This window comes from Acomys russatus, chromosome 24 (assembly GCF_903995435.1).
Source record: "Acomys russatus chromosome 24, mAcoRus1.1, whole genome shotgun sequence".
NCBI lineage: Eukaryota > Metazoa > Chordata > Mammalia > Rodentia > Muridae > Acomys > Acomys russatus.
In genome coordinates this window covers 33,205,450-33,230,230 of record NC_067160.1, presented here as the reverse complement: position 1 = coordinate 33,230,230, position 24,781 = coordinate 33,205,450, and the positions used below count along the sequence as shown (strand labels likewise).

The 24,781-nt window shown below is 43.0% G+C and overlaps 1 non-coding gene across 1 annotated transcript; it reads right to left on the bottom strand.

Annotated features, from left to right (window-relative positions):
* Positions 1 to 1,746: 1,746 nt before the first annotated feature.
* Positions 1,747 to 1,854, bottom strand: LOC127207798 (U6 spliceosomal RNA). The gene has a single exon (XR_007832999.1). It is a non-coding gene; the product is annotated as a U6 spliceosomal RNA (small nuclear RNA).
* Positions 1,855 to 24,781: the final 22,927 nt, after the last annotated feature.

Sequence of the window (24,781 nt, the reverse complement as noted above, 5' to 3'; positions counted from 1 at the left end):
TTTCAATGTCTTTAAAAAAGTGTGTAGGTATTTTGATAGGAATTGCATTGAATCTGTAGATTGCTTTTGGTAAGATGGACATTTTTACTATGTTAATTCTCCCGATTCATGAGCAAGGAAGATCATTCCATCTTCTCAGATCATCTTCAATCTCTTTCTTCAGAGTTTTGAAATTTTTTTCAAACAAGTCCTTCATTTGCTTGGTTAGATTAACTCCTAAATATTTTATATTGCTTGTGGCTAATGCGAAGGGTGTGGTTTTCCTAATTTTCTTCCTCTGCAAGCTTGTCATTTGTGTATAGGAAGGCTACAGACTTTTTTGAGTTAATTTTGTATCCAGCCAATTTGCTGAAGGTGTTTATCAGCTGTAGGAGTTCTCTGGTGGAATTTTGAGGGTCACTTATGTACACTATCATATCATCTACAAATAGGGATAATTTGACTTCCTCTTTTCCCATTTGGATACCCTTGATCTCCTTTTGTTGTCTTATTGCTCTGGCTAGAATTTCGAGTACTATATTGAAGAGATATGGAGAGAGTGGGCAGCCTTGCCTTGTTCCTGGTTTTAGAAGATTTCCTTGAGTATCTCACCATTTAATTTGATTTTGGCTATTGGCTTGCTGTATATAGCCTTTATTATGTTGAGGAAAGTGCCTTGTATCCCCGATCTCTGTGTGGTCACTCTTAAAAAATGAACAATTATTGATATGAAAAGGTCCCCAGGCTATGGTGGATAAATGAGAAGAGCATGTCACAGAGTGTCATGGATAAGACTACAGGCATGTAAATATGCAGATCAATGAATGTGTGAATATCGACGTAGGAGTAAAAAGTCACAACCAGATGTGAAAGGACACACATCTAACCACTGGCGAGGTTAACTGTGGAGAGGGAATGGGTTCTGGGAGAGTGGGATTAGACAAGAGCCCTTTCAGCTTTCACCCCATAGACACCTGTATTTCTGGGTAATTTTTTTTATTTCAATACTGAATAATGAAGTCAGGGCCCTTCTGCAGCTATGCAAGCACTGCACTACTGCAGCCATTTCTGTTTTACTTTGAAAAAGGGGCTTGCTCTGTAGCCCAGGCTGGCCTCCCATTGCAATATTCCTGTCTCAAACTCCTCAGTGCTAAAATTAAAAGCATGTTCAGCTGTGACCAGCTATGAAATAATTTTTAAAATAAGACCTGGGAAGGGGGCGTGTCATCACAGAGTTCCATGTGTCCCAGACTGGTGTCACAGTTGCTATGCAGCTGAGAATAACCTTACATTTCTGATTGTCCTCCCTCCACCTCCCAACTGCTGGGACTATAGGTGTGCACCACCACACCTGGCTTACACAGTGCTGGGATTGAAACCGGGCCATCATGACTGCTAGACAAGCAATCTACCAACTGAGGTACATCTCCAGCCTTTGTGTATTTATTTAGTATTCTCTCTCTCTCTCTCTCTCTCTCTCTCTCTCTCTCCCTCTCTCTCTCTCTCTCCCCTCCTCCTCCCTCTCTCTCTCTCTCCTGTCTATCTCTCCTCCCTCTCCCTTCTCTCTTTTCTCTCTCCTCTCTCTCTTCTCTCTCTCCTCTCTGTGTATGTATATGCTGTGTGTGTGTGTGTGTGTGTGTGTGTGTATAAGTTCATATGTGTGAGCACACATGTAAGGGGATGTGCACAAACACATGTATGGATGTGCCTATGGAGTTGGGTAATTTTAAATGGCATCTTCTTTCCTTTTTTTCTTTCTTTCTTTCTTTCTTTTTTTTTTTTTTAATATAGAACACTTGTCATCCTTGCGCAGGGGCCTTGCTAATCTTCTCTGTATCGTTCCAATTTTAGTATATGTGCTGCCAAAGCGAGCACAAAGGGTGTCTTCTTGATGGCTCTCCACTGTTACTTTTTTTTTTTTTTTTTTTTTTTTTTTTTTTATAACAGGGTTTCTCTGTGTAGCTCTAGCTGTCCTGGAACTTGAGCTATAGACTAGGCCGGCCTCGAACTCACAAAGATCCACCTGCCTCTGACTCCTAAGTGCTGGGATTAAAGGCGTGTGCCACCACTGCCTGGCTCCACTGTTACTTTCTGACACATCTTTCATTGGAACTAGAGCTCACAGATTCCAAATAGTACTGGACCTCCCCTGTCTCTGCTCCCAAGAGTCAGGATTATAGGCAGCTACTAGCCTTGCCTAGCTTTGGTTTGGGTTCTGGGAATCTGGGCCAAAGTCCTCATGCTTGCACAGGAAAAACAAGCACTCTACCCACTAAGCCTTCCCCAAGTCCTAGTCCATATGTTTGAAGATAATGGACCTACATATATTTGCACATGGTAAGTATCTATGCCTGTTAGATTAAATTGCTTCAACAAATGAAAACTCTTACTGTTGTCCATATAAAACACAGCTCTCACTTCAAAGGGAAAGGAGTTTATTCTTGAGCCAAATATGTGTGACCACAGCTCCCCCACTGCACCCCCCACCAGGGGAATACAGCTTCAGTTTGCTCCAAATAACATGTTCCCGTGTGGAAATCATTTTCATGAAATTTTTATAGTTACAGAATAAAAGAAAGTTACAAACCAACAAACTTTCCAAATGCCTTGTTGAGGGCAGGGTGGGGGCTGCTGGTAGTAGGCAGTTTACAGCAAAATGGAGAAATCTCTGCTACAGGTTTCAGACGCTATCTAAAGACAGGCTTAGCTCGTTGGGTCATAGAAACCAGAGGTTTGTTAAAACATTCCAAAGGGTTTTTACCTGATAGTCACGGGGATGTCAGAGGTGAACAATGATTGTCTAATTAAGGGACTAGAGATAGCACAAGAGAATTTTGCCTCTGGATCTGCAATATTCCAACACTCAGATTCCAATCACAAATATCTAGTCAGTCATCAGCCCTGCAGGATCCTTGATAAAGGTGTGGCTATTCTAGAGGGACTTCCGGTCACATTATCAGACTGTAATCCTAACTGGATTGCTTTGCTTACCTGAATCTATAGGAATGATAGCCGGGTGTAGTGGCATACGCCTTTAATCTCAGCACTCAAGAGAGGCAGAGGCAGGTGGGTGTCTGAGTTCAAGGCCAGCCTGGTCTACAAAGCGAAGGACACCCTGGGCTACACAGAGAAATCCTGTCTCGAAAAAAAAAAAAAAAAAAAGAATGGTATATTATTGTTAGTCTGGCATTTTTTGTGTATGGCTATTTTATTGGCCGGTTTGGATTTGCTCTGTTTTTTAGAGATTTCTCTCAAATATTACTAAACAATGGCCTTGGCATGTGGGACTAAGGGAAATCTGGGCCTCGTTAGTGAGTCATTCTCTTTGGCCCTGGTAAGACAAACATGAGCTTCAGTGGCAGGGCAGTGCGCTTTGCCCTGCCCGTAGGTCGTGAGCAGGACCAATGGTAGAGGCCACTATTGTTTTCCTAAGCAGAGGATGCCAGGGCTAATCTGCTCAAATTGGGGCACATGGTTTAGGTTTATTTTTTTAAACTGCCTTCCTAGGCTGCAGGACCGCCTGTTTGGAACTTTGTCTGACAATGATAGCAGGGCTAGCCACAGTATGAGGGGAAATTTGGGTTTTGTTACATTTATTTGTTTATTTATTTTGTGTGTGTGTGTGAGTATGTGTGTGTGAGTGTGTGTGCTCGTGTGTGTATATATGTGCATATGTGTGTGTATGTGTGTGTGCACGCATGTGTATGTGCATGTGTGTGTATGTGTGTGTGTGTGTGTTTACTTGTGGGGATTGTTTCTCTCCTTCCACCACATAGAATGGAAGTTGCCAGGCTTGGTGGCAGATACCTTTGCCACTAAGCCATCTTGCTGACCCAAGGGCAAGTAATTAGAAGGTCATTGGCGCTGGCTGAATCAATGAAACCAAATGGACAAGGCCTGAAGAATGGTTCAACTCTCGCGGAAGATCAGATCACACAACAGAAACCCAGGCAATGGTGGGCCATCTGGACAGCGGGGATTCTGCCTCCGTTGTGAGAGGCTGCACTCACATCCGCCATTACAAGATGGCGCTGACATCCTGTGTCCCAAACTGGTAAACAAGTAATCTGCGCATGTGCGAAGGAACTTTCCACTTGTTGTGCTCTGCCTCTCCCGTGGCGTCATATCGCCTGATGAGTAACAGCCAATCAGGGACTGACACATCCTAAGCGGAGAACAGTTTCCTATATAAGGGATGGGTTTCTGCTGTTTGGGGTCTCCATTTTACTTGTCGTAAGCTTATGCTCTCCCTCTTAAGACGCATTAAAGCTTTACTGCAGAAGGATCCTGTGTGTGCAGCGTCGTTCTTGCTGGCGAGACAGTAACGCGAGTCACACTCCGTGATCAGTTCACTGTGTTTTCTCAAACGATCATCACGTGCAGGACACAGTGTAAAGGAAAATGTCCAATCACGGAGCTGCTCCAAGGCCATGTGTTTGCTGAATCGGAGAAGTTAAGTGCCCATATTTGTGTTGAGAGATTCTTCAAGAGGATGAGAGTGGTAAAGAAAACACGGGTCTGTGTGGCAGCGGCGGCCAAGGACAAAGCCCCTGCCCTGATAGAATACGGTATTAATACAGACTTGTTTGGTGGGGCTCTAGCAAGACTCGTCACAGTTCTTAAGTCACCCTTGCCTTTTTTTTTTTTTTTTTTTTTTCATAAGATTACTCATTTCTTTGTAAGAATCCTGTATCTTTCGAGTCTCAACAAGTTATAAAATGATCTTGTTTTGTTAGCAACCAACAACCGAAGTCTGGAGATGAGGATGCTCAGAAGTGAACGGGAGACAGGTGGGGCCGCTGCAGGGCACTCCACTCTGCACCACGAGGTGGTAACTGTAAGCTTCAAACAGGTGAGGGCTGCAGGGCTTACAAACACATTAACATCCCCCCTCCGCGCGAAACCCACTAAAATGTCACAAACTGCTTACATTTTTAAAGATATAATAGGTCGTTTTGGGAAGCTAGGAAGTAGGCACGGATGGCAGTCACCTCAGGAAATAAGAGCGCAAACTGCTCTCTCCGTGGCAACAAGTCTGACGGAGAGACTGAAGAGGGTTCGGAGTCAAAGCTGAGTAACCAACAGCTCTGATCAGCCTGTCTCTCTTGTCCTTTTGTAAATAGAAAGGAAGAACACTATAAAGACAACGCCGAAACTATTTCCCAGAATGCAGTCAGGGACAGCAGGAAGCAGGAAGGGTCCCCAACTCCAGCTGCTGCCAGCTCCAACAAAGAAAACGGATTCAAGGGGGTGGGGGGTGGGGTAGGAAATGGACAGCTTCTTGTCCCAATTAGCCAAGAGAAAGAGGAGAACCAAATAAACAGAATCAGAGATGAATAGGGAAACAGTGTGAGACCAGAGAAATTCAGAACATCAAAAGGGACTATGACCAGTGCAAGGCGCACCTGCAAGAGCATGTGGGCAGCACAAATTGGCCGTGGTGGGCTTTTTAAAGCGGGGAGCAGAAACTTGAGTAGGCAGGGAAAGGGATGGATCTGGTGGAGCGGTGAATATGATCAAAGTACTTGACCAAACTTCTCAAAGAACTAATCTAAAAGAAATGGGTCAGTTTCTAGATTCATCCAAATGACCAAAGTCAAACCAAAAAGAGGTCGACAATGTAAACAGACCAATAGTAAACAAGACTGAGACAGCAATACAGAAAAGGCTCAGGCCCAGATAGTCACAGCAGAGCTCTGCTAGTGACCCAAATGTAAGACAGCATAACTCTACTTTCAAAGAACTACAACCAACACTTCTTAGCTTATTGAAAAAAAAAAAGGAAGGAAGGAAGGGAGAGAGAAAGAAAGAAAGAAAGAAAGAAAGAAAGAAAGAAAGAAAGAAAGAAAGAGAAGGAGCATTACCAAACTCCTATGAAATCAGTATCACTGTAATGGCAAAACTAGGTAAAGACACAAGGAAGAAGTGATAGGCCAATATCCTACTGAACTCAGAAACAAATATTCTTTTTTTGTTTGTTTGTTTGTCTTTTTGTGTTTGTTTAGTTTTGTTTTTTGAGACAGGGTTTCTCTGTGATAACCTTAGCTGTCCTGGACTCGCTTTTCTAGCCCAGCCTGCTCAAACTCACATGGATCCTCCTGCCTCTGCCTGCCGAGTGCTGGGATTAAAGGTGTGCGCCACCACGCCTGACCGAGACAACAAATATTCTTAATTAAACACTTGCAAAGTGAATACAGGCAAATATCAAAAGTATCATCCATAATGACCAAGTTGCCTTTAGCCCCACATGCAGAGATGGTTCTGTATACATCAGCAAATATAATCAAAAATGGACTTAAAAACAAAAATCACATTATCATCTCAGGGGATGTGGAAATGGCTTTTGAGAAAGTTCAACACACTTCCTGATTAAAGTCCTACAGAGAGAAGAATTGAGGGGAACATACTTCAATAGAATAAAGGCTATAAATGACATACCCAGAGCCAACATCACCTAAATGGAAAAACCCTGAAAGAGTCGCATTAAAATCCAGAGCAAGACAATACTGTCCACCAACACCACTCCTCAATACAGCACTCGAAGCACGAGCTGGAGCATGTGGGCGAGAAAAGGACATTTAAAGGATAAAACAGAAAAAAGAAGAAATCAAACAATCCCTAGTTGCAAATGATAATGACATTCTATGTAAGAGTTCCCAAACACTCCACCAGAAAACTTCTAGAAATGGTCAATACTTTCAGTAAAGAGGCAGGATATAGACTCAGGAAAAAAAAAAATCAGTAACCTTTCTATATAGCAATTACAAGCATGTTGAGAAAGAATCCATTCACAATAGTCTCCAAAAAAAAATCAAGAAATAAATCTAACCAAAGAGATAAAACAACATTCCTCAACAATGGAAACTGTTATTCTCTGAAGAAAGAGATTGAAGAAAACACTAGGAAATAGGAAAACCTCCCATGATGTGAATTGGTAGATTAATATTGTGAAGATTACTATCCTACTAAAAGCAATTTACAGCCTCCATGTAATACCAGTCAGAATCCCCAGACATTCTTCATAGGGAAAAAAATATCCTATGATTTATATGGAATTACAAAAGACCCCCAATAGCTAAAGCAATCCTGAGCAAAGGGAACAATGCCAAGGGATGGCCATTCCAGACTTCAAGCTATAATACAGAGGTGTAGTCATAAAAACAGCATGGTACTGGCACAGAAACAGATATGCAGATCCACGAAACAAAGCAGAGGGCCAAACCATGAGCTCACGTAATTAAAGCCATCTCACCTTTGGCCAAGTCATGGCGGAGTGTCAGGAATGGTGGTGCATCCATATTCGAGCCATTCAGGCAAGGTTTCCTCCTAGTGAGTTCGAGGCTAGCCTGGTCTATAAAGTGAGTCCAGGACAGCCAAGGCTACACCGAGAGACCCTGTCTCGGAAAACACAAAACAAAACAAAAAGACAAAAACTCAGAGGAAGACCACTTCTAAAGTGAGGGTTCTGTCTTCATCTAAGCCACTAAGTACTTCAGCCAAGATAGTGAGAGGAAGTGAAATGATGCACCAAGCAGGGAAATGTGGGAGGTTCCATAGAGGACTGGCTATGAAGGTTTGGGCAGAACCCCATAACCACCTTCATATAGGCCATGGGCACCCAGAGGGGAACTGTACAGAGTCATGGGACCAGGCTCCACACTGTAAGAAAGGAGCTAATTTCCAGCTGGACAGGAAATTAACCCCAACTGCCCTCTTGCCGGTAGCACCCATTGGCCATTCATACCTGAAGATCAGACAACAGACCCTGGTGTCGCTGCGTAAGCCTCAGTCTCCCAGGAAATCAAGTTGGATAGAGAGAATAGGGAAAATTACAGAAACCAAATTTACTACGATGTTTGAGCGTTTACAATATTGTCTGCGACCTTTGAACACTCAATGTAACTTAGCGTTGCTGTTGGTTTCATTGTTATTGTTATTATTGAGGAACTGTGTGAACATTTACATGAAACCAAACATTGTCAAGCTTTGTAACCCCACTCAAATCCTACACACACACACACACACACACACACACACTCACATACTCGCACTTTTCCTACTCCAATTTTTCAACACAGATGTAGGAAATGTACTATACATTTGGGTAAGTATTAAAACAATTCCCCACTGACTTTCAGGGACTTTTAAACTGTTCTCCAGACGTACTAGCAATCCGTCATTTGAAATAAATGCGTTATGGGACTTCCTAGCAGTGACGTGTAATTCAGAAGTCGTCAGACGGGGCAGCGAGAAGCCCTGAGAGCTGGCTCAGCACCACCATTTCCAAGAACATGTTACGTTCCTAATTGTGTCTTCCAGTGAAATAACTCAACTGGGTCACCGTAGCTCAATGCTTTACAAATAATCCCCCAGAGATGCTGGGTAGGGTGGAGTAATGGGCTGGAGTAGGTGTGGCAGAATGAAATAATGGAATGACACTAACACAGAAACTTAATTAATTCAAGACGCAAATAGCCATTGCCGTACAAATATAAGTTTAATAAATCCACCTCAAAATTCATCAGTTGTTATCAAGGCCTTGGCTGCATACTAAATTCAAGGTCAACCTGGGCTATCTGAGAGTGAAGAAAGAAAGAAAGAAAGAAAGAAAGAAAGAAGGAAGGAAGGGGCTGAAGAGATAGATGGCTCAGTGGTTAGGAGCACTTGCTGTCCTCTCAGAGAATGCCAGTTTAGTTCCCAGCACCCACATGACAGCTCACAATTGTCTGTTACTCCAGTTGTCAGGGGTTCAGCACTCTCTGAAGGAACCAGGCACTCAAGTGGTCCACATGCATGCCATACATACAAAATAGAAATAAATCTCTTTTTTGTAATGATGGAGGGTTAAAAGAAGCAATCAAACTGGTATAAACTAAAATGGTGGAGATGGAGCAATAAGTCAACAGCTAAGAGCCCTGGCTGCTCTTCCAGACAACTGAGGTTTGGTTCCCATCACCCACAGTACATAAGGGAGACATGTTCTGTATGCTGTAGGAGCACAAAAGACATTACTTGATTGGTTAATTGTTCAAGAAAAGACTTCTGTCTTAGTGACTATTCTTTTGCTGTGAAGAGACTCTATGACCAAGGTATATAGAAGAAGGCATTTAATTGTGTGCTTGCTTACATTTTCAGGGGGTTAGTCTATCGCCATCATGGCGGGGAGCATGGCAGCAGGCAGGCAGGCACGCACAGTGCTGGAGAAGTGGCTGAGAGCTTACATCTGATCAACAAACAAGAGGCAGAAAGAGGGGGCCGGGGGAACTAACTGGGAACGGTGACCCTCGGTGACACACCTACTCCCACAAGGCCACACACTTAAACTTAATCCCTCCAAACAGTTCCATCAACAGAGAACCAAACATTCAAATGTATGAGCCTATGGGAACCACAACCTCACAAAGGATGAACTGGATTTTGGAGGAGTTCGCCTGTCGTAGCCATGTCCTTTCTGAGTAGCACCTTCTAGAAGAGGCACAGAGGCATAGAGATGTCCCCATAGTGAAGAGCACTGACTGCTCTTCCTGAAGACCTAGGTTTGATTCCTACCACCCACATGGCAACTTACAACCATCTAACTCCATTTCCAGGAGGATCTGATGCCCTTGTGGGCACTGCATGCATGTGGTGCACAGTCAGACAAAACAGTAAGATTAAATGAAAAAAAATTGCTTTATCTAAAAACCACATTGTAGAGAAAAACTAAACAGTGCTCACTTGCAACACTCTCTTTCTTCCAAACACCAAAATCCCACATCAGCAAAGAAGATGAAACAATCCTGATGCTCAGACAAGTAATTAGGAAAGTCAGGAGGACTCTGTTCCATAGAAAAGGACAGTCAGTTTATCAGGGAATGGCAATGGGTGGCCATTGACAAGTGAGTACATAACAGTGCCACACCTGAACTTTGAATCATCTTCCTCGAATGATAGAATAGAGATTTGGCTAGAGCTCGGTTGACAGAGTGCTGGTCTGGTATGTACAGGAGTCCCAGAACCTTAGAAACCAGGCCTGGTGGCACATACAGGTGATCCCAGCACTTGAGCTGGGGCAACAAGAAGATGAGAAGTTCAAGATGATCCTCAGCTACAAAAACCACTGTGGGGTACATTAAATCCTATGTTTAAAAGTATTTTTTATAACAGTTCTATTGAGAGTATTGAGGGAATTTTGATTCTGACATAAAAAGTGGTGTTTGTCATTGTTTGTTTGTTTGGTTTTGAGACAGGGTTTCTCTGTGTAGCCTTGGCTATCCTGGACTCACTTTGTAGACCAGGCTGGCCTCGAACTCACAGCAATCTGCCTGCCTCTGCCTCCCAAGTGGTGGGATTAAAGGCGTGCACCACCAGCATTTGCCACTTTTAAAGTAAACAATCATTCACCCACAAGAGCACCGAAGTGACAAACGAGAGGGATCTGGAGGGAATTCTGTGTGTGAGGGTGCAGTTTGTTCACACTTTCGGTGCTAGAGCATGAAGCCAGGGCCTTCCTTGGTCGTGCCAGACAAGCGTGCCACCACTTGGGATGGTTCTCATCAAAGCAGAGAGTCAGCAGAAGACCGTCTGTGCTCTGGTCCGCTCCGTCCCTCCGTCTCTTTCCCCATCTGCGCACCCCTGCTTTGGGAAATCTCCTGGCAGAGAGCAGGGAACGCCCTCACACTCTTGCCTTCTGCCAGCACGGTTTCCAACCCAATAGAGGGGAAAAGCCAAACATGGAAAGAAAGAGAGGAAATTCCCTTTGGAAAACCCTAAAAGGTCTTACTTACTATCTCTTGGTATTTTTATGCTCTTTATTTCCTATCAGTGTGTGTGTGTGTGTGTGTGTGTGTGTGTGTGTGTGTGTGTGTGTGTGTGTGTGTGTGTGTGTGTGTGTTGAGAGAGAGAAGGGGAAGAGAGGCTGCTGTGCTGAAAAGTATTCCTCTGCCCTTTGCTCTGCAATCTGCTGCCCAGCCCTGTTCTTTTAGAGAAAGGGAAAGAAATGAGCATAGTGACAATTTCAGTAGAAGATCGCCTTTAAAAAAATGTTCTATGCTAAATCCTAAAGGAAATAGGGTCAGCCAGTTACATTGCACTCATCACTAAATTAAGAACATTATCTAGGGACTTGCTATCTAGAATACTTACTTGTTCTTCTTGCAGGGCATTTGGGTTTGATTCCCAGCTGCCATGTGGTGGATTACAACTGTCCACAACTCCGGGTCTAGGGCATTTGATGCCCTCTTCTGACTCCAAGGGCATCAGTCATGAATACGGTACACAGACGCACATGCAATAAAAACACTGATGCACATAAAACAAAATGAATATTTTTTAAAAAAGTGTTATTGCCAGGTGTGGTGGCACACGCTTTTAATCCCAGAACCTGGGAGGCAGAGGCAGGTGGATTGCTGTGAGTTTGAGGCCAGCCTGATCTACAAAGCTAGTCCAGAATAGTCAAGGCTACACAGAGAAACCTTGTCTCGAAAAAAAAACCAAGAAAAAAAAGTGTTATCTAAACACACACCTGTAATCCCACCACTCAGAAGTGGAAGGGAGGATCATGAGTTCGAGGCCAGCTTGGTCTACATAGCAAGACATTATCAAAACAAAAAAGGGGGTGGGATTCTGACCTATGCTCATGTGCCTTGACTTTACTAGAAGTGTACTATGGTGCCAAGGGAGTCAGTGCTCCTGGGTGCCCGCTGCATATTCAGCCCTTCTTACACATTAGCTCACTTAACTCTCAGAGGAGCCCTGCAGGACATATTAACCCACATTTCAGAGACAAGTGAAGTGAAGCTCATTGTGAGAAAACAACGCAATTAAGGTCAAAGCCAACATCCCCGGAACTCAGACCTATTGGTCTGATGTATTTTGATGTTAATTAATAAAAAGCAGTCACACATGGGTAGGGCAAATGAGATAGGTGTGGCTAAGGTTCCCAGGGCAAGGGGAGACAGACAGGATCTTGGGAAGAGAGAGCAGAGGAGAAGGGAGAGAAGAAGGCTCGTCATCATGGGTTAAGTGGAGGAGAAGCACATGGCTGGCGTGGGTGGAGCCTTGGCCCAGATGATGATAATCAGCAAGTATTTGGCATTATAGATGAGAGGTAGTCTCATAGAAATTATTAGAAACAGATGGTATGGGATTGGGGCAGGTATCCCAAACCTGGGAAGTAGTTTAGGGATTAATATCTGCCCTACCCCAGGTTAACTAAGGCTATTTTAAAATATAACAGGTGTCTGTGTCTTGACTGATTGCTAGCAGGTTAGAAAATATTGCCATAATAATAACTATAGGCCTGATAATAAACATTATTAGGCCGTACTGGTAAATTAACAACATCACAGACCTGTGCCCCCAACACTGTCACATTGCTTTCCTCTCCTGAGTGTTCCCAGTGTGACAAGGCTTCATGCAGGAGGTGGTGTTTCCATGCTGTGCCTGTGAATTCACTAGAATAGCTGCAGTGTTGATAGGAAGGTTTTCCGAGACCTGTTTGCATGCATACACTTACTTATTAACCCAACAAATTAGACTGTGCTGGGGAGCCTTTGTGCCGTAACAAATGCTTGAGATAAACTATTGAGGGAGAGGAAGAGACAGTGTATTTGGCTCATGATGTCAGGAACTTTGATCCCTTCTGCTCCATCTATTGCTATGGGCCTAGGGTGAAACAGGACAGCACAGCAGCAAGAGCATGTGGCAGGATGGATTGCTTCCTGTGCTCATAAGAGGCTTTGAAGGGCCACAGTGGTGAGTTGTTATGAGCACAGATGGATTCTGACACCCTCAACCTTCATCCTCCTCCCTGAACCAAAAAGGCAGAGGATCCCCAGAGGCCTGGATCTTCTGCCCTGAACGAGTCTGTCTGCATTATTAATGGCAGCCGATAATGAACCTTAGGAATGTTCCATGAGAAATACAAGAGGTGACTTTTTTGTTTGTTTGTTTGTTTTGTTTGTTTGTTTGTTTTTGTTCTTCTTGTTGTTTCTGGTTTTATACTCAGCTAACCCTGCCTTTCATAAAGGTGAGTGTCCTTAGTGGTTTATTATAGCTGTCCCATGCTATGCTGGAGCTGGAGAGACAGCTCAGTAGTTAGGAGCACTTGTTTTTGCAGAGGACCTGCTTTAATTCCCAGCACCCACAGCGTGGTTGATAGCTATCTAAAGCTGTAACTTCAGGGGGTTTGACTCCCTCTTCTGTCATCTTCAGATGTCAGGCACACATGTGGTCCAAATACATACATGTAGGTAAAGCACTCATACATTTAAAAATGAATAAATCTAATTTTTAAATTGATTTAAAAAAAAAGAAGTTCCAAGGCTGGCAAGAACGCTCAGCAAGTAGATGGGCACACAGACACAGGGCCAACTCCCAATAGTCATCCTCTGACCTCCACAGGCATGCCATGGCACACATATCCATGTATATTCTCTCTCTCTCTCTCTCTCTCTCTCTCTCTCTCTCTCTCTCTCTCTCTCTCTCTTTCTCTCTCTCTCTTTCTCTCTCTCTCTTGCTCTCTCCTCTCTCCTCCTCCTCTCTCTCTCTCCATCTCTCTCTCTCTTTCTCTCTCTCTTCTTCTCCTCTCTCTCTCTCTCCTCTCTCGTCTCTCTCCTCTCACTCTCTCTCTGCTTCTCTCTTTCTCTCTCTCTCTCTCTCTCTCTCTCTCTCTCTCTCTCTCTCTCTCTCTCTCTCACACACACACACACACACACACATACACACAGAGAGAGAGAGATGAGACAGGTACGTAGGTAGGTAGATAGATAGATGGATAGATAGATGATAAATAGATAAATAGATGATAGGGAGATAGATGATTGATAGATAATACATAGGTAGATAGATGATAGATGATAGACAGGTAGATAGATAGATAGATAGATAGATAGATAGATAGATAGATAGATGATAAAAATTTTTAAGTAAAACAAGCTCCAGAATGAGAAGTACAAGTGACCAATAAACATATTAGAAGGCACATGAACTTGAGATCACAGTGCCTCTGTCTGCATAAATGTGAAAGCTGCAGTTCCATAAGCCTAACTCTGCCACACTTCCCATCTTTCTGTCCTTCCACATCATTCTCTGAGGTAATTCCGCCTTTTTAAACACCTCAGCTTGTACCATCTATTGAGCTATGGCTTCAGTGATCCTAGCTGTCATCATTTGTTGGTTCTCCTTCAAAATCTATTCATCCCATTAATGTGTACTAACTGTATGTAATTATTGGTTTCCCTGGGTCTCCATACATGTATGTAATGCATTTTGGACACACCTCACTTGTCCCACTCCCACTGATCTGCTTCCCCTACCCAACTAGTTTCCCTGTGGTGTGTATATTCGTGTGTGTGTGTGTGTGTGTGGTGTTTGTGTATTCATGTGTGTGGTATATGCATGTGTTTATGTGCACATGTGTTTAAGTGAGTGTGGGTGGTGGTATGTTTGTGTATTCATGTGTACTGTATGTGTGTGTATGTCTGTGTAACACAATATGTAAATGTTGCTTTTATTTCCTTAGATAAAGGCATAAGATGAAAGCCATACCCAAACTATGTGAATGCATGGCTTGCACTGAGCCCAAAGCATTTCTGTCTAACTATCCCTAGGCCTAGGCCTGGAAGCTTCTAGGCTCTGTGCAATCTAATTTTCCAGGCTACTGATTCAACCTGGCTTCTCTCTGCTTCTGCCTGAATTGCTCTGCTTGTCCTCATACTAACTTTGGAAATATGTTCTAATCTTCCGGCTTCTTCATAGCATCTGGCTTCTGTCTTCACCTCTGTCTAGCTTGTTCTCTCTGCCACATGTCTCCATAAAACTGTCACACACATATCACACACATTTTATCTCTTGGTGCTCTTAAGCAGCCTCTCTTTCTTGTGCTGTTCTCATGTGAGTTGGGTGTTTCTGCTCTCTGACTCATTCCGTCAAATCTTTCTCTGAGTCATCACTTTGTCTGCCCCTCAACTAGCCATCACTTTCAAATATGGCTGCTTCCTTCTACAAACTAACCTTACCTTCATTGTTAGGATTAAAGGTGTGTAATAAGGCTGGAGAGATGGCTCAGAGGTTAAGAGCATTGTCTTCTCTTCCATAGGTCCTGAGTTCAATTCCCAGCAACCATATGGTGGCTCACAACCATCTATAAGGAAATCTGGTGCCCTCTTCTGGCACGTAGGAGTACAGGCAGTCAGAGTACTGTATACATAATAAAAATAAAATAAAAAGGTGTTACAGTGTGTCTGTATTCTAGACAGATCATACTATAATCCAAGGTATGTCTACATTTAGGCTGGATCATACAGGCCTAGAAGGTCTTTGGAAGTGACCCCATACAGAGCAGCCATGTTTCTGGATGGAAATTCCTCTACACCAATGTATTTAACATAAGAACAAGTAAAAGTTTTTCAGGGTTAGAGAGCAAATCTAGGGCCTTGAATGTGCTAGCAGTTTAGTCATGTACCCACTTACACATACCCCCTTTTGAGATAGGGTCTCACTATAAAGCCCTGGTTGCCCTTAAACTTACTATATAGACTAAGCTGGCCTGGGATTCACAGGGATCTACCTGCCTCCACATCCCAAGTGTTATGCTTAAAACATACCCTGTTAATTACAGCTTTTCATTCTAGATGTCAGTGCTTTATAACTATCCTTAAAATTGTTTTATTATCATGGTTGACCAAGTCCATAAAATGGTATACTTTATAAAGGGTAATTTGCCACATATATCTTTTTTAATTGTTTCATTATATAACCCTTGAGATCTTTAATCTGTCATATATTTATCTATCATATCTATAGTCGCAGTATTTCCATATGGTAACTGTAGAATTTTTATCAAAGTAGAGTTTTAAAGGCTACAATATGTTTCAAAGGAAGAGAGTTTTAAAACTAATATTATATCTGGAATGTTATTTAAACACACAAAAAATAACTTTTAAATGTGTATGTATGCATTTGTATATATTGATTTTTATTTACTTTATTCTCAGCATAGCACCTGATACCAAGGGATACCAAATATACAGAGCTATCTATCAATTATTTGCCACTGAGTTTTACAAAAATCTCTTCCTAAAAACAAGCATTTAAATATAATAAATAAGGAAATGCAGGTTGAGCTGCCAGTTGGTGGTGCATAGTTTTCCCAGCATGCTAGCAAGCCTTGGTTTGATTCCTAGCACAGCAGATAATAAATAAGTAAATAAAGCATTTAACTGTTTACAGAGACAGAAAAGTTCATGAGAAGAGGACTTCTGAGGGGTGAGAGTGGGAGTTACTGAAGAAAGAAGTGCCTGGGAGGGCCTTGGGAGGTGTCCTCCTCCTGCAGGATGAAATTCAGACCCCTTAGCTCTGCAAACACCAGGGTCTTCCCCCAGCCTCCTCTCTTGATGCTTTCTCCCCTGCTGCCCTTTGTCCCCAGCTGTACCGTGAAGAGCTGGCACTCTCTACAAGAGATCTGTTTCGGTCTTCTAACTTCCGTGCATTTGTTTCCCTTTGCAGGAACATTTTGAACCTGGCAGGCTCATATTGCCAAGATAATGGCATAGTACAAAGACAACTCTCTGGTTAAAGATCGCACTTGTTGCTGGGAGCCACTGTCTCATCTCAGCGTGTGCAGCACTATCTCCCCTTCAAGGCTGCCGCAGCAGTTCTTTCTGTACCAGCCAACCCAGCTCCCCATCTGAAGGCCACTGATCTCTCTGAGCTTTGTCTGTGCAGTGGCTCAGTGAGTATAAGAAAACACCCTATTTCCTCCTCTGGGAGACAACACTGTGACGTCACCAGTGATGTGTGATTGCCAGTCAGCACACTCCGGGTCTCGGCTAGAGTCTGATATACATGACCCTGATGAGTGAGTTCATTGTCTTGAGACCCGCATTTCTATGTCTACCAAATAAAAATGTCAGAAAGACAGGCTTTCTCCCAGACCTGAAATTACATAACAGAGCAAATCAATTTTTTTTCCATTTCTAAACTTAACCAATTAAATAATCACATCGTCACTTTCTATACTTAAATAATATCAGTAGACAAATGCTTTCCCATAAACCTTGGCATTCTTACCTCTCATTCCTTATCATGATGTTTGTGATCTGGCTCCATCATTTCCTTGTCATTTGACATCATGATGGCTTCTGGTCTGTTTGTGTTGACTAGCATTAGTGCGACCAGCCTTCGAAGATGCACATCTTCTAAGGCAGGTCTGCTTTAAGCACAGCAGAATCGGTGTCCTGGTCATTGTCCTTCCTGTGAGTTATCTTAAAAGGATGAAAAGAAGTCCCTGGTGAATGCCAACATTCGAAAGTCCCCTAGAGATGGAGTAGACGATATGCTGACAGTGCTTCCCTTACATGATACAGAAAATCAGAAAATTGCAGCCCGTCAAAGTGAATATCATCTGCGTGAGACGGTCTTTCTGGAAAGGACACCAGGTCCTTCTCAGGTTGGACAGGTTGGGTGTTGCTGTCCTTCAGGTTCAGGTCAAGAAGGGAGGAAATCCCTGAGAGAGCCCAGGACTGTTGTGAGAGGATAGGCTTTTCCATTCCCTGAATCACTGAGGCCGTAAAGGCAGGAAACAACAAAGAATCCCTGCCCTCTCTCCTTCACTCGTAACGACACTGACTACCCCAGGAAGGAGCCTGGAAAGCTGTCTCTCCAAAGACTAAGGAAGCTGAGGAAGATCAGTGATCTTCCTGACTTAAAGGGTTGGTATCAGTGAGAGAGGAGCCCCAGCCCAAAAGAGCGTGGTGGAGCATGCCTTTAATCCCAGCACTTGAGAGGCAGAGACAGGTAGATCACTGTGAGTTCGAGGCCAGCCTGCTCTACAAAGTGAGTCTAGGATAGCCAAGGCTAGAATAGCCAAACCCTGTCTCGAAAGAAAAAAAAAAAAAAAAAACAGCAAAGAAGAGAAATAAAGGATGGGCCTACACTAGGGTGTCAATCAGTCAATACTATACTTCCTAGCATGACCAAAATTCTGGATTTGATCCCCAGTTCTACATAAAACACTGTATATACTATGTACAGCACATACCAGAGATCCCAGCAGTGGAGTGGTGGAGACAGAAAGTTCTACATTCATGTCTGTCACTGTGATAAAGTTCCCTGATACAATTATGTTAGCTCACAATCCCAAGTTATAGACCATCACAGCCAGGGAGTCAAGGCATCCAGAACTTAAAACAGCTAGTCACATCACATCCAGTCAAGAGTAGAGAGAATCTTGTGTGGTAGTGGAGCACGTCTTTAATCCTAGCACTAGGGAGACAGAGGTAGATGGATTTCTGTAATTAAAAGTAGTCATGGCATCTCAGCCTTCATGTGTATCTCTCTCCTCTAGGCATTGTACTGGCAGCTTCTGCAGTGTCCTGTTCTAGAAGTCCAAAGTAGACCTAAAGGTTTGCCATGGCCACACAGAGAAGCCCTGTCTTGAAAAAACGAAAAATAAACAATAAACCAAAAAAAAAAAAAAAAAAAAAAAAAGCAGAGAGAAAATGAGTATAGCTCACTTGCTTGCTTCCTCCTGTTTAGTTCAGTTTCCCTGCTGCTACACAGCTCATGATTGCCTGCCTAGAGGATAGTTCCACCCACAGTGGACTGCATCTTCTTACATCAATTAACTTAACACAATCTCCCATGGACATGCAATCAACTCTCATAGAGATTCTCTTCCCAGGCGATTGTAGGGTATATCAAATTGATAACTAAAGCTGACTATCACAGCTGTGTAGTCTGTTCCAAGTCAAACTGGTATGAAAAAAAAAAAAAGATGTCTTACTGAAAGCATCAAGTGGGTCAAGGAAGACTGGTGAGCTAACTTCAGAAGCAACTAGAACTGCACACTACTACATGCCAAGGATGATGCTGAGCACTACACTCCAGTAGGCCTCACCAGACTCTAAAGGGGATTCTATTTCATATTCCCATTGGACAGATGAAGACAAAAGGCCCCTCCCCTTCCTCCTCCCCCACTGTCCTTCTTCCTTCCTTCCTTTTTCTCCCCCACCTTTTTTCCCTTCCTCCTCTGGGTTGGTTTGTTTTGTTTTCAAGACAGGGTTTTTCTGGGTAGCCTTTGCTATCCTGGAACTCACACTGTAGACCAGTCTGGCCTCAAACTTAGCAATCCCTCTGCCTCTGCTGCCTCTGCCTCCTGAGTGTAAGAATTAAAGGTGTCGCTGCTTGATTTTGACAGTCTGTGATATAACAGACATATTCTTTTTTTTTCTTTATCTATTTATTTATTTTTACTTTTATTGAATGTCTATGGTTTACACATCATGCACCAATATCCCTCTCCTCCCAACCCCAGTAAAATAAAGCAAAAAAATCTTGTCACAGAAGCTAACAGACATATTCTCAACACTGTGAAGTCACAGGTTAACCATCGTAAACAAAATCCCTGCTTTTCTAGAGGTAGAACTGATACTTAGAAGTTGTTTTTCTGGAAACCACTGAATCTTCGCTTGGACCCTTGCAGTAATTAAAAGTAGTCATGGCATCTCAGCCTTCATGTGTATCTCTCTCCTCTAGGCATTGTACTGGCAGCTTCTGCAGTGTCCTGTTCTAGAAGTCCAAAGTAGACCTAAAGGTTTGCTGTCATTTTCCTAAGCGCACAATCACCTTGAAACATAAAGATCTGTAAACATCTTTATGACAATGAGCCAAAACTGCCCTGGTGCAATCAAGCTTCCAGCTCTAATTCCCAATGAGAACACTTATCTGTGATGGAGAAGCTCAGCCCTAGAGCAGCTGGGATCATCTTATGGGAACCAGATTGAAGAACTTCAAAGAACCAAAACTGAGATGACCATGGTCAGCCAGTGTGTCTCTCACAACCTGTCTTCCTCTTTTAAAATAGTAAGTCCATTCTAATGCCCCAAATATGGGCTTGAGAGTCCCTGGGCCCCTTCATATGGTACACCTTATAGAGGGTAACTCCTGTATGTAAATTATGCTTTCATACATTTGATGTTAAAAGTAATAAAATCAGCATCCAGGAGCAGTATCAATCACCCATGATCTCAGCACTTGGAAGATAAAGGTAGGAGTCAAGAATCCAATCTCCAAAAGGATGGTGGTGGTGCACACCTTTAATCCAGCACACAGGAGGCAGAAGCAGGTGGGTCTCTGTGAGTTCAAGGCCAGCCTGGTCTACAGAGTAAGTTCCAGGTCAGCCAAGGCTACACAGAGAAACCCTGTCTTGAAAACAAACAAACAAAGAACTCGAGGACTTTCCTCTTCCATGTGTGCTGTGCATCAGACTCGGCTTCTCACTGTGTCTTCTTATAAGACTTTCAGAATCATGCAACTCCTGACCAAGAAACAAAAGCAAAATCATCCTATTCCTCCATGGATTCTGATGAAAACTGGTAACAAAATCAGGTACAACTCCAAGACAAGACACGGGAGGAGAGTGAAGCTGGGACTGTAAGGAGTCACACAATGATTATACTGAATCATGGTCATTGATCAATAGATTGATCGATTCTATGAGATAGAGTTCAACATTTTTAACCTGGAGACTTGGTCATGTCTAAATTGAGGGTGTACCTTCTCCATAATAGAATGTAGAATGTTTAGAGAGAGAGAGAGAGAGAATTCAAGGTTACTACTGAGTTTGAGGCCAGCTTGAGTTACATAAGATCCTGTCTATAATAAATAAATAAATACCTATAAGATAAAATTATCATGTTACCAAATTGCCTCCTGAACACTCAAGTTTGTTTGTTTGTTTGTTTGTTTTTGTTTTTCCAGACAGGGTTTCCCTGTGTAGCCTTGGCTGTCCTGGACTTGATTTGTAGACCAGACTGGCCTCGATCTCACAGTGATCCACCTGTCTCTGCCTCCCGAGTGCTGGGATTAAAGGTGTGTGCCAACACTGTCAGCCTGAACACTCAGGTTTAATTCCATAGATTAACGCCCTGCTCGTGTTTGGTCAGAGAAGCTTCTTGTTGTAGCTGGCATGGTTAATACAGAGAGTCACAACTAGTCAAATGCTGAGCATGAAAGTCAGTGCAGTGCTGGGCCTTCAATGGAACAGCTACATCACCACCCCGCCCCAGACTCAGGGAACATCGTGGAAGAGAGGCAGAAAGAGTGTAGGATCCCGAGGATGGGGAGAGGCACAGCAAGAAGGCGTCTTCTGGTGGTGACGTCACTATTGTGATCACTAAGTCACTACCACCGTGGTCACTTACACGAGATCTGAACAAGACTGAACCAGTCAACATTTCACTGTGGATGAGGGAGGGGCCCTGAGGCCCCACCACTCCTTGAAGGACTAATGGCAGTCAATGGCTGCTGGGGAAAGGAGTCTTGTTTTCTTCAGTGGTGTAGCCATTGGCTAGTTGTCCATGCTCCAGGAATAACCTCCCACACAAGCTCAGGCCAGAAAGTCCCAATCAGATTCAGTGAGACGCGTACAAGAAGACATGGAAGTAGGGAGGGAACTTGTGAGAAAGAAGAGTTTCAGTAGAACAGGGCAGGAAGATGAGAGAGGAGAAGAGGGACCGGAGGTGACAGAAATCATTACGTGAGTGAATGAAACTGGAAAGAATGTAAAAACTGAGAAAGAATGACCAGAGGCCACGTTAGGTTGAACAACAAAGGCTTCACTTAGGGGACTGATGTCACTTAGGGGACTGATGTCAGGCTGAGACAGAGTACAAGGAAGCGGGTGAAGCTGAAAAATCCCTAAGGTGGGAATGAGAGAGTAAGAGATAGGGCAGAGCTGGAAACCAGGGTCAGGACATTACATTCTTGTGCTGGAGAGGTGGCTCAGTGGTTAAGAATGCTGCTGCTATTCAAAAGGGCTGTTTCAATTCCCAGCACCCATATGGCAGCTCATGACTGTCTGCAACTCCAGTTCCAGGAGACCTGAAACCCTCACACAGACATACATGTAAACAAAGCACCAGTGTATATAAAATAAAAGTAGAAGAAAGGAGGAGGAGAAGAAAAAAAAAATGATATTCTTGTTGCTATAAGAAAACTTGAGCTCTTAATCAGAAGACGTACAGGGTCTGATTTGTGCTCTGGGCACAGGCACTTGTTGGGGATCAAAACCAGAGCGTGCATTCTACACTGATCCGCATCTAAACCTCTGGGTTTTTTGTTCTTATTTTGGGGTTTGGGGGGCAGGAATGGATCTTGGGGGAGTCCCCAGGACAGGATTTCTCTGTAAGCTCTGGCTGTCCTAGAATTCTCAATGTAAACTAGGCTGGCCTCAAATTCAGAGATTCACTTCCTCTGCTTCCAGAGTGGAATTGGAGGCATATGCCACCATAGCTCTGCTAACAGTTTTTTGGTTGGTTGGTTGGTTGGTTGGTTGGGGGTTTTTGTTTGCTTGGTTGGTTGTTTTGTTTTTGCCCAGCCCCTGTTTTCAAAAGAGCACTCAGGTTTCTGTACAAAGACAGACTCCTCAGGACAAAGGGCAATTGGAAGTGTTAGCATACAGGCGACTCAGCTGACCTACCTTCAAGGGCTGTCAAGGATCTAGCAACCTCTGATGTCATCACCTGCTGCTGCCAGGTGTGGGACATATAAAAAGGACCCCACCAACCTCTTGCATTCTCTCTCAGTTTCACTCCCTCTGTCTCTTTCTGTCTCTGTCATGGACATCCTTCTCTCTCCCCTCCCCATTTCTCACAGTAAACCTCCTTAATATAACCAAATCTGTTGTGTGGCCTTTTAATCATTATTTAACATTGGTGCTCCCTCATCCCTTGTCCCCCTGTGCCCTTGGGGATGCCCAAGGTTCAGGATGGTGATTTACTTTCTCTCTTCACCCTTGGGAACAGTGTCTTGATTTGGACCTCCAAGCTCTCCATAGCAATGCTTTTAAGTTGCCTCATCACACTGCTGAAGTGATCTTCTTGCCAAACCCTGTCGTATGCCACCTGGTCCCTCTTTCAAGCTGTGTGACTTAAGCATGAAGCAGGTCAGAAGCAGCAGTACACACCTACTCCCCCCAATGCCTTCTCCGCATGAAGCAGCTTTCTCAAGACTGCTCCTGAGACACATGCAGAGCACTTGTCTGTTAGCTTGGTTCCACGTGTTTATTAAGTTGGTTCTTAACTCTACTTAGAGTCCAATTGCTCCATGTGGCTCTCCACATGGACCCGCTCACCCCTCTCCTCTCCGTTGGCCAGCCTGCAGGAGCTCTGAGTGCCCTCTTCCCCTCCCCACTTCCATGGACTCTCTATTACAAAAACCTGGCTGCATTCAAGGTCCAAAAATTGGCATACCAAATTTCCAAATTCTTACAACCACAGACAAGTGATTCCCAGATGTCTACACTCTGCTCTATGCTCCCAAAGCCTCTCCTCTCTGAGGCTCTACCTCCCAACTCTCAAAACCTTTCTCTCTCTGATTTCTTTACACTCTGCTCTCAAAAGAAAAAATATAACTTAAGACTATACTGTGAACTCTTATCTAAGGATTTATCTAATTTGCTCATTGGGTATGATGTTTAAATTTTAAGTTCAAACTCTTGTTTAGAACAAAAATATGTGTGTGTGCAGATGTGTTTCTAGCATCTGTTGAAGCACAGATGATTTAGCCAGGTGTGATGGTACATGTCTTTAATCTCAGCACTCAGGGGGCAGAGGCAGGTGGACAGATGCAAGTTGGAGGTCAGCCTGGTCTACAGAGTGAGTCCAGGACAGCCAAGGCTACACAGGGAAACCCTGTCTCAACCCCCCCCCAAAAAAAAACAGAAAAAAAAAAAAGAAACAGATATTCTTAAATAGCAACTACGTCAACCATATGGTCTGCAACCTGTCATCCTAACTCCACCATCTTAAGATGACCACGTGGTGTAAAGCACCAATTATAAAGCCTTAGTCCTAATAAACTCTCTATTTATTATTTTATCTTCTTTTAGACAAAGAAAGCAACACATCTCATTTTAAATTGGTATGGATTTATATAGAAATTAAAGGTTATACTTTTATAACATACTGTATATGTGATTCAACTCTGGTTCAAAGTATTTTTTATATGATGGCAAACTTTCCAAGTTATAAAGGTCTATTCAGATTTAAAATATGTGACTAATTTCTTATGTCTTTGCTAGTTCTTGGATGCATGCATGAATGCTGTTTCTTTCTCCTGCCACTAGCTACCTATGCTCAGGGTTCGCCTCTAGGCTTTCGGGCCAATGGATTTGGTATAATAAATTCAAAATGTAATTTTATTTTTTTTTCAAAATGTAATTTTAAAATTGTTTTATACTGTATTGCTGACTCTAGAAATGGGTTACTGTTCACCCTTTCTCAGACCCAGTCTTGTTTTTAAGCTCCAGGATCAAAAACAGGATACGGTTAAACTCATAACTTGGGGTTAGTAGTTAAAACGGTTTGCTTAGATAATCTTGAACCATGTGACATGATTCTAAAGATACTTTTAAGTTGGGATATATTAATTCTAAAGACATTCAATTATTTACAAGGCTAGAACTTGGTTATGATGTTTTATCTTCACTCTCAAAGGGTTAAAAATCACTGCACTAAATATGCTTAGCTTTATTTTTGCTAATGTTACTATTCTATAATATGGCTTTAGATATTTATAGGCCATAGGCTTTTATAAATTAAATCAGACAGGAGACTGTCATGCTTTGTAATGGTACAACATAAAAAGGTCAAAAAGCTTCTAGTCTCTTTATGGACTGTATAATTTTAAGGCTGCAACCTAAGAGCAATGAAACCTAAAGCCCTACTCTTTAATAATAGTCAGTTACATTATAAATAATCAAATTCTTTAATGTGTCCAGAAATATATTCATAATCACACTAAGAGCTGATGCAATTGA